Genomic DNA, 14,066 nt, shown 5'->3' with positions numbered 1-14,066 from the left:
AAAATCTTAACAGGAAAACTGATAAACAAAATAATGTGTTTATGGAAAAAACCTCCTTATGTTTGGTTCCAAAAATAGTGCTTTCTATGATAGGAACATGAGAACTGTGGGAGAACTCATTTTTCTTCACTGTTAATATCTTTTTCACTGCTGTGATTAGTTGATGAAATAACATCGATGAGCTATAAGTTGGCATGGAAGGTGCTGTAATACTTGTAGTTTGGAGTTGAAACTCTCATTGTTAAAGGAGACAATCACACCTTGAGTTTTAGATATGCTCACAAATACATGCATAGCATTTTTGGTTAATCATTCCAATATTGCTAATGTTTTTTTCTGTTCCAGCAATGGAAAATCCTCAAGTGCTTGTAGGCAGCTGCAGTACTCAGGATGATGAACATTTATACAGCGTAAAACATCATGCATCAATGTGCCAGCTTCTGGAAGATCAGTTAAGAAGAAAACTTAAATTTTTCTTTATGAATCCCTGTGAAAAGTTCTGGGGCCGAGGAAGGAAACCGTGGAAGCTGGGCATACAAATTCTGAAAATAGCTATGGTCACTATCCAGGTGAGATACACAGCTTCAGTACAATTATTACTTACACATTTTTAGCTACTGCTATATAAATTCAAGAAATTATAACCAGTTGAGTGACAACCTCTGATTTACTGCTTCTTTAGAGACTTGTGTTTTTAGAACCATCTGTACGGTTGGTATTTGAAACTTTCAGACCTTAATACAGGCAGTCCTCGACTTATAACCATTTGTTTAGCAACTGTCTAAAGTTACAAGGGCATGGTCGTGTGATTAGAATTTGGGCGCTTGACAGCCAGCATATACTAATGATGGTTGCAGCATCCTAGAAACATGTGACCTGCATTTGCAATCTTCCCAGTTGGCTTCCAACAAGCAAAGTCAATAGGGAAAGCTGGGTTTATTTAGCAACTGCATAATTCAATCAATTACTGCAGTGATTCATTTAAAAACTATGCCCGCCCCCATTTTTAAAAATAAAATCAGGTACAACTCATGTAATAATTGCCTTGCTTAGCAACAGAAATGTTGGTCATAATTGTGATTGTAAATCAAGGACCATCTGTAAGTATTGAAATGACCTGTGTTCTTACACACTGAATATTTTGGAAGAAAATATTTTTGTCAAGTATTTAGTATTGACAAATTTAATAATATATGTATCTTCATCATATGTTCTCCATCTGTGTTGCAAAAGAACTTTCATAAGTGCCAGCTAACATAGCTATCTCGTTTAGGAATTATAGTACTTTTAGTCCAAATATTTGATGGATGCTGGATTGGGGTAATAAACAGAATAGGCTATTAGTCAAGTGGAGACAATGAACAATATCAAGATTATAGTTGCAGTTTCATTTCATTATTATATATGTCACTCTTCAGCCTTCTACTAATTAAATGCTCATTGTTCACCAACTATAAGGAAATCTGTGTGTTCAGAATATAGTATGAAAATGTCCAATATGAACTATACTAATATTATATTATGTTTTTATTAGCAAAACAGATCCAAGATCAAAAAGAATAAAATAGTCATGATATTGAACTGGGCTAAATTATAAGTGTAACATAGTTACATAAATATAGGAGGAGTCTTTGACCACTGAATGAAAATAAAAGTTGTAAATCAGAGGGATGGTACCCAGTTCTTTTTTCCTATATGTTCAATTCCTGATTTATTTACCTTTCACACTCTCAGGGTAAAATGAAACTACCTAGAGAATGAGTAGGGAATGGTGGTAGAACTACTGTATTTTTCGGAATATACAGATAAGAGGCATCTTTTTCCTCCCTAAAAGAGGCTGAACATTTGGGTGTGACTTATACTTTGAATGTTACTTTTTCAAAGTTTTTTTCCGCAGCCCTAGCAAGGTGCTGACAATCTTCTCTGCTTCCTATGCCCTCCGAAGAAGGTTTTTTCCAGCCCCAAGTCTTTGCAGGCTTGCTTTCATTCCTACCCCCTCTGAAAAAGGCTTTTTCAGCCCTAACCAGAGGATAAAATAATGTGTTCGAGCTGAACTGACTAAGAACACTAACCAGATGAATACCTGATAGGTAGATTCCCCCCCTCTATTTTACTCCCCCGAAACTAAGGTGCGTCTTATACTCCAGTGTGTCTTATACTCTGAAAGATACGGTAGCTACGAATGCTCCATCAATTAAAAAATTTAATGTACTTGTGGTCAGAATGGACTTTTTGAGTATTTTAGCTGAAGAATTCCCTTTCTATTGATATTTTCAGCTTGTAGTTTTTGGTTTAAGCAATCAAATGGTGGTTACATTTAAAGAAGAAAACACGGTATCCTTTAAGCATCTATTCCTGAAAGGCTATATGGACAGCATGGATGACACCTATGCAGTATACACGCAAACAGAGGTCTATGACCAGATCTCTTTCGCAATAAACCAGGTAATATTTATTTATTTATCTATCTATCTATCTATCTATCTATCTATCTATCTATCTATCTATCTATCTATCTATCCATCCATCCATCCATCCATCCATCCATCCATCCATCCATCCATCCATCTATCTATCTATCTATCTATCTATCGGCTGTATGTTCCAGCATAAGTCTGGAATGACTCAAGCAATTTTAAACAAGCTTGGTACACAGATGATTTACCCTCTGGAAACAAATACTGTGGGAGTAAGACACCCTAGTACCCCTTAGTGTGTGTTTGTGTTCCAGCATAACTCTGAAACATCTGGGCCATTAATGAGAGCGAGTGCAGCGTCCTAGAGTGGACATTGTCTATGATTCACTTCTGTCACAGCTTCCTCTAGAAAGCCAGCCATGACATTTGCCCTCCACTGGGCCAATGGGAAAGCACTTGATATTCCCTTCTCTTGACAGAAGGTGGCCCAAAGTGCCATGATTGTAGAAAGGGTGGGAAAGAGGAGTGCGTTGGAGGGGGGAGGGACAGGGCAGGGGTGATGGGCATGGGAGTAGGGGGAAGAAAGGCCCCTCTCAATGACTCCTTGTTAGAGGCAGATGATGCCCCCTGGTGGATTTGGGGCAAAGTGCCAAGATTGTAGAAAGAGCGGAAAGATCACATGGGAAGGGGAGGGCAGGGGTGATAGGCATGGGAGTAGGGGGCAAAAGACCCTTCTCAATGGCTCCCTGTCAGACAAATGCTTTGAGGTCTATAAATACCCGTGTAGCGCTGGGTTTTCAGCTAGTATTTTATAAAATATTGTACACTGAACCTAAACTAAGCTTGAAAAAGCCAAGTCAGTATATGTAAACAGATATGAATGGAAGGAAAATCACATTGGTTTCCTATACCATAGAGCTTGCATTGGCTCTAATGAGGCAAGAGATGCAGACCTTTTAATTCCATAGTAACCTCATGAGATAAAGGTAACACAGGCAATTGGCCCATAAAAATGAGGTTTTCTATGACTGAATCCATTTCACCGAGTTTTATTTGAAGCTTAGTCTTTGTAATTCTATTCATGAGATCAATAAATCTGAAAAGCAGTATGTTCCATCGCAGACATTCTCTTGCGTCTCCAATTAGTTCAGTTTTAATTATCGGGCAGCTCCATTAACTGGTTGTACCTTGTCGCTTAGTTCTTACAGCTGCTTGCTAATTCGGTTGGAAATCACGCCTACGAAAAGAAAGGATCAGAAAAGACGCCCATGGCCATATGTCAGTACTTCTACAAGAGAGGAATTATCAGCCCTGGAAATGACACTTTTGATATTGACCCAGAAATTGAAACTGGTGATATACTGAACTACTCAAATCAGATAGATTGTTTCTGTGTGTGAGAGAGAAGAATGAGAGTGGGGTGGGCGGAGGTCAGAAAGAAAGACAACTTGAGCAAAGTCATAGTGTTTAAAAGCAAACACATAGTAATTTCCAGTATCATTACAATATAATGGGTAGACACTTCAGATGTTTTATTTGTACAGGAAGAAATTCAACTACTGCAGATAGTCCTCACTTAGCAATTGCTTCATTCAGTAACAGTTCAGAGTTACGACAACAGTGAAAAGGTATATTTAAGACCAATCCCTGAACTTGCAGCTATTGCAACATCCATTGTCACCTTCTCAGCTTGTTTCCAACAAGCAGAATCATTGTGGAAAATGGCAGGAAGTCACAAAAGTCACATGCCATTTTGCTTAACAACCTGAGGTGATTTGGTTAATGACTGCAGTGGAACTGTCATGGGATGTTTCACTTTATGACTATATCACTTAGTAACTGTGATTAGTAAGTGAGGACTACTTGTACATTAGAGTCTTGTTTAAGTCATGAAAACTGCAGTAGTGGTGCTTCATTTAATTCCTTGCCCCATTTCACTCAAATGATGTCAGCTTCTGTCAGACCTAATATATTCCATATACAGTGGATGTACATTGTTTATATCTATGGAGATTCTCAGTCATCCAGGTTATGGTTGTCCTGAAGGTGCTTTTCAAGAAGTAACTGGACTTTCTGGTTTTTCTTTGAAGATGTTTTGCTTCTCATCCAATAAGCTTCTTCAGCTCTCAGCTGAAGAAGCTTCATGGATGAGAAACAGAACATCTTGAAAGAAAAACCAGAAAGTCCAGGTGCCTCTTGAAAAAGCACCTTTAGGGTGTACGTGGTTTAGTTTCCAAGTGGCCTGATACCCTGCTGATAAAAATGGCTGACTCATAGCCCAGTGTGTTGACTTTATTGTATCTGAAGCAGGTTCTTCATACTGGTAATTATTGAACAGAGTTAAGGGTGCATCTACTTGGAAGATACTATAGTATAATCAAAATTGAAGCAATTGATGTCCCTCATCCACAAAAGTGTCTTGCCAACTCAACATTGCAAACATCACCAACACTAATTGGTGATTCAGGTTCATGGTGAACTTTACTATTAGGAAAAGTGAGGCAGTGCCCTCAGACTGTAGACATGTGATAGAAAGCATTAGTAACCTGTTGGATGACATAAATGTTTGCTGTGTGGATTATTTTGTGCTCTTACTTTTGCCCTGAAGTATTGAAGAAAATGTCACCTTACAATGCACTTACAAATCCAGTTAGTTTACCTGCCTGAGCCATTCATGTTTATGTGCTTTAGGCAAATACCGAAATATATTGGCTGACTCTACTGGCCTCTGAAACTTTGTGAATAAATTTGAGTGGACAGTCTTAACTGTTCAACATGAATATTGATTACTGAACATATAGAATTATTGGTATTGTCTGTTATGAGAATTCAGAAGCATTGTGACTTATTTTTGGAGTTTGGAAATAGTGACATAAATAATAATCTCTTAGCGAACTAATGTAGTAAACATATGTGCACAACATTTCCAAACAATACCAAAAGCTGAATTCTGTAAGGATATCTTAGCTTAAACCTCTTGGGTATGAAAGATATTAAAGGACTGTTGAAAGATTGAGGGTCTTTTCTTGATATATGTATGCAATTACATGAAGCAATGTGTAACATATACAAATAATTACAGTACAAGAACTTTCTGAATTACTGTTTCTTCATTTTATTCAGATGGAAGTAATTCATAACTGCATTGAAACATCATTCTACAGTCATAAGTAGAAGGGCCTGTAACCATAGAAATTAGGGTATTAGGGTACTGATCTTTGGATCAAGTATAAAATTTCCTTTTTGGGTTTATTTTTAACAAGCAGATATTTTCAGGGATTCTTTATCAAATAAGAATTCCCATAAGGCAGAAGTTCAGTAAATATATGCATTAAATTAATGAAAAAACATAGCTGCTTTTTTCTTGCAAGTATGAAGAAAGATTTTACATCTCGTATTATTTAGATAAGACTACTAGTGACCAGATTGGATTCAATTTCCTTATTACTGATTTTCTGTCTTCCTCATCTTATTAAATATTGAGTATTTTCTATATGCCATAAAGCATCTGTCTTCCCACAGAGTGTCTTTATGTGGAGCCAATGCTACCTCTGGAAAATGGGACACTGAGGAAGACTCCTTTCAATTTTACTTTGGACTTCCAGAGGTGAGGAGAAATAAAAGTTGCTGGCATTCTTGAATATTTTTAGTAATGGTGAAATAAAGCTCCGGTCTCTGTTCTAGACTTGTAACTCTGACACTCACGTTCAAACTGAAGGCCATTAATCTCCAGACCGTTCGACAACATGAACTCCCAGACTGCTATGATTTCACACTAACAGTAAGTACGGAGGTGGAGTCCTTGGAACTTTCTGAGCTTGGTTGTTTATGTACAGATAAACTAGGAAGCAAGTAAAAAAAATTGAACTGATGAAGACTTGTAATTAGTCATTTTCTGAAGGGCAGGTTTGGGATGGGAGAAATGGGCCTAGATTGTGTCAGCTTCTTCTTAAAGTGGACTATTGCAGTATATACATTAGCAACTTAGAAGTAGAGAATAAAGTGAAATGATAACGCTGAAGCTAATCAAGAGGCAGGCACCAATGATCTATTGCTACCAGAGATTTGCCTGCCCACAGCTACAAATACCCATTTGGTAAATCAGCTATTCTGTGTGTGTGTGTGTGTGTGTGTGTGTGTGTCCCCTACAATTCACATTAATTCTCGCGGTAACTCACCTACTCTTCTTTTAGTTAAGTTCAAAACATAATTCTGTATAGTATTAGCTTTTTGACAATAATATTAACAATAATATTAATACTTTTATTATGCGTGTAACTATATTGTAATTGTACATTTTAAAATTTGTTTCTATTTATTTTTGGTTGACTGTGGCTGGCGATCAACTTGAATACTCCTCAGATGTAAAAGTGCAATAAAACCCAAATAGTGATAAGAATAGCAATATTTCTGAAACAATATTAAAAAGATGAAGACATTGGGTCATGTTCTCTTGTTAAGTTTTGTTCGAGGATTATTCAGATATAGTCTTCCTTTATTCTATTTCTCCACCTTATTTTTAAACTGCTTAGATTTGGGGGAGAATGGTACACTGACAGAACTAAACTAACTCCAAGCATTTTCTGTTTTCTACAAAACATGCTTTTTATATGCCATCACTGCTTCAAAGTTATACTTCAAGCTAACTATAAGACTTTATGGCTTTTTTGAGAAGAATAGTAGATAGATAAATAGATGGATGGATGGAAGGTAGGTAGATAGATAGATATAGATTTTGATTTTATTACCAAGCATTAGGTATAAACTATTCAGATTCTATCTGAACTAACGAGTGTTTAGAAATAAGAATAATAGCATCTTTTGTATCTCCACAATATCTACAGATACTCTTTGATAACAAAGCTCATAGTGGAAGAATTAAAATAAGCCTAGACAATGATATTGCCATCAAGGAATGTAAAGACTGGCATGTTTCTGGATCAAGTAAGCTTAAAAAACATACTTTTGTTATTACTTATTTAGTGCTTATTAGGTTTTATTGAAGGCCTAGTGATGCATGATGTTAAATATAGTATTTGCTATGATCTGTAGTAACTATATTTTTAAAAGTATGTTTGTCAACTGAGCACGCAATTTGAATATGTGTGTTACATCATTTCACCTATAGTCCTTAAAAAAGTCTCTTTCTATATGGTTAATATTTACATTACTGGCGAAATTCAAAATTTTTCCCTACCAGTTTGGTGGGTGAGGTTTGGTGGGCGTGGCAAGGAAGGATACTGCAAAATCTTCATTCCCACCCCACTCTGGGGCCAGCCAGAGATGGTATTTGCCGGTTCTCCTAATTAGTCAAAATTTCCACTACTGGTTCTCCAGAATCTGTCAGAACCTGCTGAATTTCACTTCTGATTTACAGTATATTAGAAGGGAATTCCCCACAATGGGAAATTTGCCCCAAGTGCAAATAACTATATAACTTGAGGGAGGAGGGGTCCTCTTTAGACTACCAAAAGTGTGAAGCATTCATTCTTTTTGATGGCTTTGAATCCTTTAATTATCCACCTCTCCCTGTATTGAAAAATTAAGTAAGATGGAGGCCTCTTCTCCATTATTAGCACTCTCTCAAGGCAATTTCACGAAGAAAATTTCCCCTCAGAAACAAATGAGTATGTGTTCTATGAGTGTATCAGGTTGACTATTATGCATAGACAAGTAAATCAATCTTTTTTTCCCAGTACAGAAGAATACCCATTATATGATGATCTTTGATGGTTTTGTCATACTGACATGTCTTGCATCACTGATTCTCTGCACACGATCTGTAATTAAAGGAATTTATCTACAAAGGGTAAGCTTATGTTTGTCAGTATCTCTTAATAAATTTAATTGCAGCTTTTCAATAGCAATTTCTCTTTTCTTGCCCTCTCACGTATCCTAGGAATTTGTGACTTTTTCCAACATCACTATAAGAAAGAAGTATCTTTCTCTGATCTAGTTGAATTTGTCAATGGATGGTATATCATGATCATCGTTAGTGACCTTCTTACCATAGTTGGTTCTACATTAAAGATGGAGATACAAGCTAAGGTAAGTGACTTGAATGCTGATTAGATGGCCTGTGTTCCAGTTTTGGAAGTCCCAATTGAAATCTTATTGACCAACCTGAATTTTGTTATTTTTATAGTTCACTTGAGTCTTCAACTGGGGAAAATGGTCACATTGAGAAAACTGCTGCTCCAGAGAAGGCATTTTTCTAGCTGTATATTTTACCTATCCATGCTAATATCATTAGAAATTAGAAATGAGCAGTATGTGCATATCATCAAAAGTCTATTAATTTGCTGTGCAATGCATTTGTGCTCTTTGTCCACCAGGAAACAGCCCTGATATTTTTAGCCCATTTCTTTTTAATGGAATAAGGTTTACTCACCTCCCAACAACGGTCTCCTAATCTACGTAGCAGAACTTTATGTCTCCCATCTCAGTGTCAAAAGAAAAGAAAATATGGTATCCCCAAGAGTTAAAATGAATATAAAAGGTCCTTTTTTTATGGGCACCCCCCTAAAATTCCGTTAGTGTAATTTATTGAACATCATCTTAATCTTCATATAGAGTCTGACAAACTATGACGTCTGCAGTATCCTGTTAGGAACTTCCACCATGCTTGTGTGGCTTGGAGTTATCCGCTACCTCAGCTTCTTTAAGAAATATAATGTAAGGATCTTCTGGAACACTCATGCTCTTGGTATTCTTTTCTGTTATTACCTGGCAATGCTGAATGTCTTTGGAAAGTCTAATGAGCATCTCTGGGTTTTTCTTGGGCCTTGTTTTTCAGCTGCTTATTTTAACTCTCCGTGCAGCATTGCCCGATGTCATTCGATTTTGCTCCTGTGCGGCTATGATCTATCTGGGTTATTGTTTCTGTGGCTGGATTGTGCTGGGCCCATATCATGCTAAGGTACTGTGAGTTGGATGTTTGTCATCTAGATTTGTATCTGAAGGGTCTTGCGCAAATGTTAACAAAATGAGCACGCTGCCAAGATATCTGAAAGGCCAGTTTATCACTTTAGTTATGTAACTATACATGATCACCAGAATATGGAGTTGTCACGTATAGGTATATATTCTGCATTATCTGAGGCACTGATGCACATTAATAAAATATTGTAATATCCAGAGATTTTCATGGGCTGGTATTGAGTAAAACATGTAACATTTATTTGTAGTTTACTGTATTTGACCAGTATTTTTTAAACAACTTGAGCAAAAAATGGAAATAATTTTCTTTTCTTTTGTCTGTTTGTTCCTGAATATTTGTTCTCTTCTAGTTCCATACCTTGAATATGGTTTCTGAATGTCTTTTCTCTTTGATAAATGGAGATGACATGTTTGCTACTTTTGCAAAAATGCAACAGAAAAGATACCTGGTGTGGCTGTTCAGCCGGATCTACCTCTACTCCTTCATTAGCCTCTTTATCTACATGGTCCTGAGTCTCTTCATTGCCTTAATTACAGACACGTATGAAACAGTGAAGGTACATAAACAACACTATAGGATGTTACGTTTAATTTTTGAAATGTGAATTTCCAAAAGTTCTGAAATAGTTTTCTGAATATCAAATGATTTTGTTCATTTCATTAGTCTCTTGTGCAAACAGAGATATTCTACACCTTTGCAAGAATTCAGCATAACATCATGACATCGTCATACAAATGACACAGAGCTCTGATAAGTTCATATTTACTGCAAGTAAGCAAAAAAGGGCCATTTGCATGATGACATCATGATGCAGTGTCATCATTTATTCAGTCTATGTCAAACTCACAGAGTCATGTTACCGTCATATAATGTATTGCGATGTTTCCCCCCTTTGCGGAACTGGGGTGGGCTTGGCCTGCGCATAATGTATCCAAATCACAGGCCATCTGTTTGATTTATTCCATAGCTGAGTGATAAGTTTTTTGTATTTAATTTTTTTTTGTTAGCATGGTTTATCTGGTTCTAAAGAACTGAGCAAGTTCTTTAGAACAACCAAGACTGAAGTTTAAGGCTATAACCTATTGCTTAATTTTCCAACTCTAATCTGAACTACTATGCTTAATTTCCCTTGGGCAAGAGGACATGTACTATGATAACAGTTGTTTTTCCCTTCCCATTGCCTATAATATGAGGGAATCTCTTCAGAAGATAGTTTGGGTGCTCCAACTTCCTAATGTCCTCTGTAGGCCCTAAAGACAAAAAAAATATGAAAAGCCCTCAAGCACTCTTCTTGCAATACTGACATGAGAAGAACCCAGGAGCAAGACAATATTTTAAGTTAATGTTATGTTTATATTGAATTACAAGGATATTTAATTCAACACAATTCCTATGATTTTTGTTGTTTTTGATGCAAAGTTGTGTCTAATCCATCGTGACCCCATGGACAACATTCCTCCAGGCCTTCCTGTCCTCTACCATCCCCTGAAGTCCATTAAATCTCACGCTGTCTGCTTCAGTGACTCCATCCAGCCACCTCATTCTCTATCATCCCCTTATTCCTTTGCCCTCAATCTCTCCCAGCATTAGGTTCTTCTCCAGTGAGTCCTTCCTTCTCATTAGGTGGCTAAAGTATTTGAGTTTTATCTGCAGCATCTGGCCTTTTAAAGGGCAGTCAGGGTTGATATCTAGGACTGACCGATTTAATCCCCTTTCAGTCCAAGGGACTCGCAGAAGTCTTTTCCAGCACCATATTTCAAAGGCCTTGCTCCCTCTCTATTATTTTATTACTGCCTTAACAGCCGTCCGCATCCTCAGGTAGCTAACGTACGATTTGACAAAGCAGATTTGGCTCTGGTTAGCTTTCATATCGGAAGTTGAAAAAAATCTAGTGCTGTGGGAGGTTGAAAACCCATCCTGGAAGAGGGCAGAACCACATCACTTTCTTACCATTCCTGGGCAATAAAACTGAATGGATGTATCCATGTAAATCACAAGGGTCCAGAGAAGATGGCTTTGCTCTTTGATTTCAGAATTTTCCTCTTCTCTCATATGAAAATGTATAATTTGGCAGCATCATTTGGAAGACATCTGAATATTTCCTCCAAGGCTACTAGAGTCTGCCTGGAATCCTGAGTCTCAAAGTTGTGTTCCCCTGTCATTTCTACCAGGGTTTCAAGACCAATAAAATGCAGATTACAAGTCCACCCTAATTTCCCAATCTCATGTGGAAACTTGGGGGAAGGTGGATGAGAAATAGGGTTCAAGAACCTCACTTTTCTACTCATTTAATGGCTTCTAACTCACCAAGAGAAACCTGACCTTTCCTATTTTTCCTCACCCCTCTTTAAAAATTGTGTTTTTCATAGCCATATAATATCCACTGGAGTTGTACTACATAACAACTTTTTTTTTTTTTAGCATTACCAGCGTGAAGGCTTTCCAGAGACAGAACTTCATTCATTCATAGCCCAGTGCAAAGACCTGCCAAACTCTGGAAGATACAGATTAGAAGAGGAGAGTCCTATAAATATTTTCTGTTGTTGTAAAAGGTTGGTGACTAAAGGCCTGGGTGACAGATGCATCATCTGACAGTTTTGTTTCTTCAATATTTAATTAAGTTGACTGCTGTGAGAATAGAAAGCAGGTTAACAGAACATCAGTCTTGAATCTAGTGAAACTGTAGGTACTTTCTCATTAGCCTAGTGACCCTACACTGTTTTGAAAGCTGCTCTGGATTCCCATGATCCCCCAATGTCATAGATAGATAGATAGATAGATAGATAGATAGATAGATAGATAGATAGATAGATAGATACCAATTTTTCAGAATTGCAAATGGTTAAAAGTGAAAGCAATTACTGATTTATTTTAAACTTTCTGAGGTTTGAGGAATAAAGATACCAGTGAACCTTTAAAATAATGGTGCATAAAATAACTTTGGTGTCAGTTATACTTTTGTAAAGTGAGCAATTGTGATTATCCCCACTAATTCTTTGGGGTTTTTTAACAGTACGGTTTCTAACCTTGCACTTCTTATTCAGGGTGACTTATTTTTATTAAAATTATTTTCTTTAGATCAATAGATCTTGTTTGATTTATAAAATGGGACCATTTTGATTTCTTTATTATATTTTTGAGCAGCTGGATAACATCTCTGTACCTTTTTCCCTTCTTTAGGTCTTAATAAAAACATTGGCAAAAATTGCTGAAAGTAGTTGGAGATTCTGGAGCTGGACAATCATCACAGATTCAGTAAGAAATCATCAAAGAGGAAAGAAAGGAATGAAGGGAAAGAGAGACAAAAAAGAGAAAAAAGAAATAGAGGAAGAAAGAAAGAAAGAAAGAAAGAAAGAGGAGGGGGAAAAGGAAGAAAACAGAGAGAGAGAGAAGAGGAAGGAAGCACCACAAACTGTGGTTCTAGACATCGTTTCAGAAGACACTTTGAAACAACACAGCAATTTAGGGCTGGAAGACATCTAGGAGGTCATCTAGTCCAACCCCCTGCTGCAGCAGGAAAGCTTACACTGTCTGGATTATTTTGGTGCCTCTAACAGAGAGAACAATTGCCAGAAAGAAGAAGGAGTTTACTAGGACAAGGCTGCCATGCAGAGGAAGGCAGAGATAGTCCTTAACTTATGACCACAATTGAGCCCAATTGAGCGTTGTTAAGTGAGTTTCACCACATTTTATTCAATCCATGACATCTCCTGGCTCTAATAGTGATGTGCAAACTAGGGAAGTAAATCTGAAGGCATGTGGAATGTTTTAATGTACAGAAGTCAGAGTTAAATGTGTGGCAGAGCGTGAACTCTGGGTATGTTTTTTCCAAATGCAATAAGTGAGATTGAAAATGTATAGTTTCAGAAGAGGTGTGTGTGTGTGCGTGTACATGCACATACAGTACACATAGTAGATAATGTATATTTTTGTGTGCCTGTATGTAATATGTAAGTCTACATATGGCATATATACATAGGATTAAATAACATAGTTTGCATGCTCAGTAATAGTAAATAGATAGGGAAATTGTATCTCATTGAGGTGAGGAGAGGTCAGACACCCTAACCCTAACTAACCCTTGATGTTAGTGATGTCAAGTTGGCCACCCTGACTCAGTCACGTGACCACCCAGCCACCCCACCCCAGTCACATGACCACAAAGCCGCTCCCACCCAGTTATATGACCGACAAGCAACTTCTACAAATTAAGCCACGCCCACAAAATTCTCATCCAAAATTCAAAGCTTCCAAGCACTGTGTGAACACATGAATAGCATGGTCTGAGTGATCAGGGTTTGTTCCTGTTCCTTTTAATACTAAAAGGAGATGAGACCATTAGGTGAGGTCATTTGGCAAATGTAGTATAGCATTATGTGGTCCCTTGTGGGCTCTTTTCTTTCAGCTTAACCTAGAATGAAAGGAACGGAAGGCTTTCTTTGCTGGTGCCCAAATACTAGCTGTCATGGCTGTAGAACCAGGAGCCAGCCCAGAATTCTGCTTTCTAGAAAAATGACTTGGGAGGAAGGCTTCTCCTGGCATGGAGATGATGTGCTCCATTTCAGGAGGGGTGAGCAGAGCCTGGCTTCTTCCCTTTCAGACAAAGTGGCAAGGGGCTTGTGCTCCTCTCCAGCATCTTTGCTCAGCCGGGGAGGTTACTGCGTAGGAAAGCAAGCAAAGCTTCCTATCCTTGGCACGGTGTGGCTTGA

The 14,066-nt window shown here is 37.6% G+C and overlaps 1 pseudogene; it reads left to right on the top strand.

Moving 5' to 3' along the window:
- Positions 1–347: 347 nt before the first annotated feature.
- LOC139165354 (mucolipin-3-like) lies at positions 348–12,681 on the top strand (annotated as a pseudogene).
- The last annotated feature ends 1,385 nt before the right edge of the window (positions 12,682–14,066 follow it).

Source organism: Erythrolamprus reginae, chromosome 3 (genome assembly GCF_031021105.1).
Source record: "Erythrolamprus reginae isolate rEryReg1 chromosome 3, rEryReg1.hap1, whole genome shotgun sequence".
Classification (NCBI taxonomy): domain Eukaryota; kingdom Metazoa; phylum Chordata; class Lepidosauria; order Squamata; family Dipsadidae; genus Erythrolamprus; species Erythrolamprus reginae.
The sequence above is the reverse complement of the archived record's forward strand: the minus strand, read 5'-3'. Positions and strand labels throughout refer to the sequence as shown.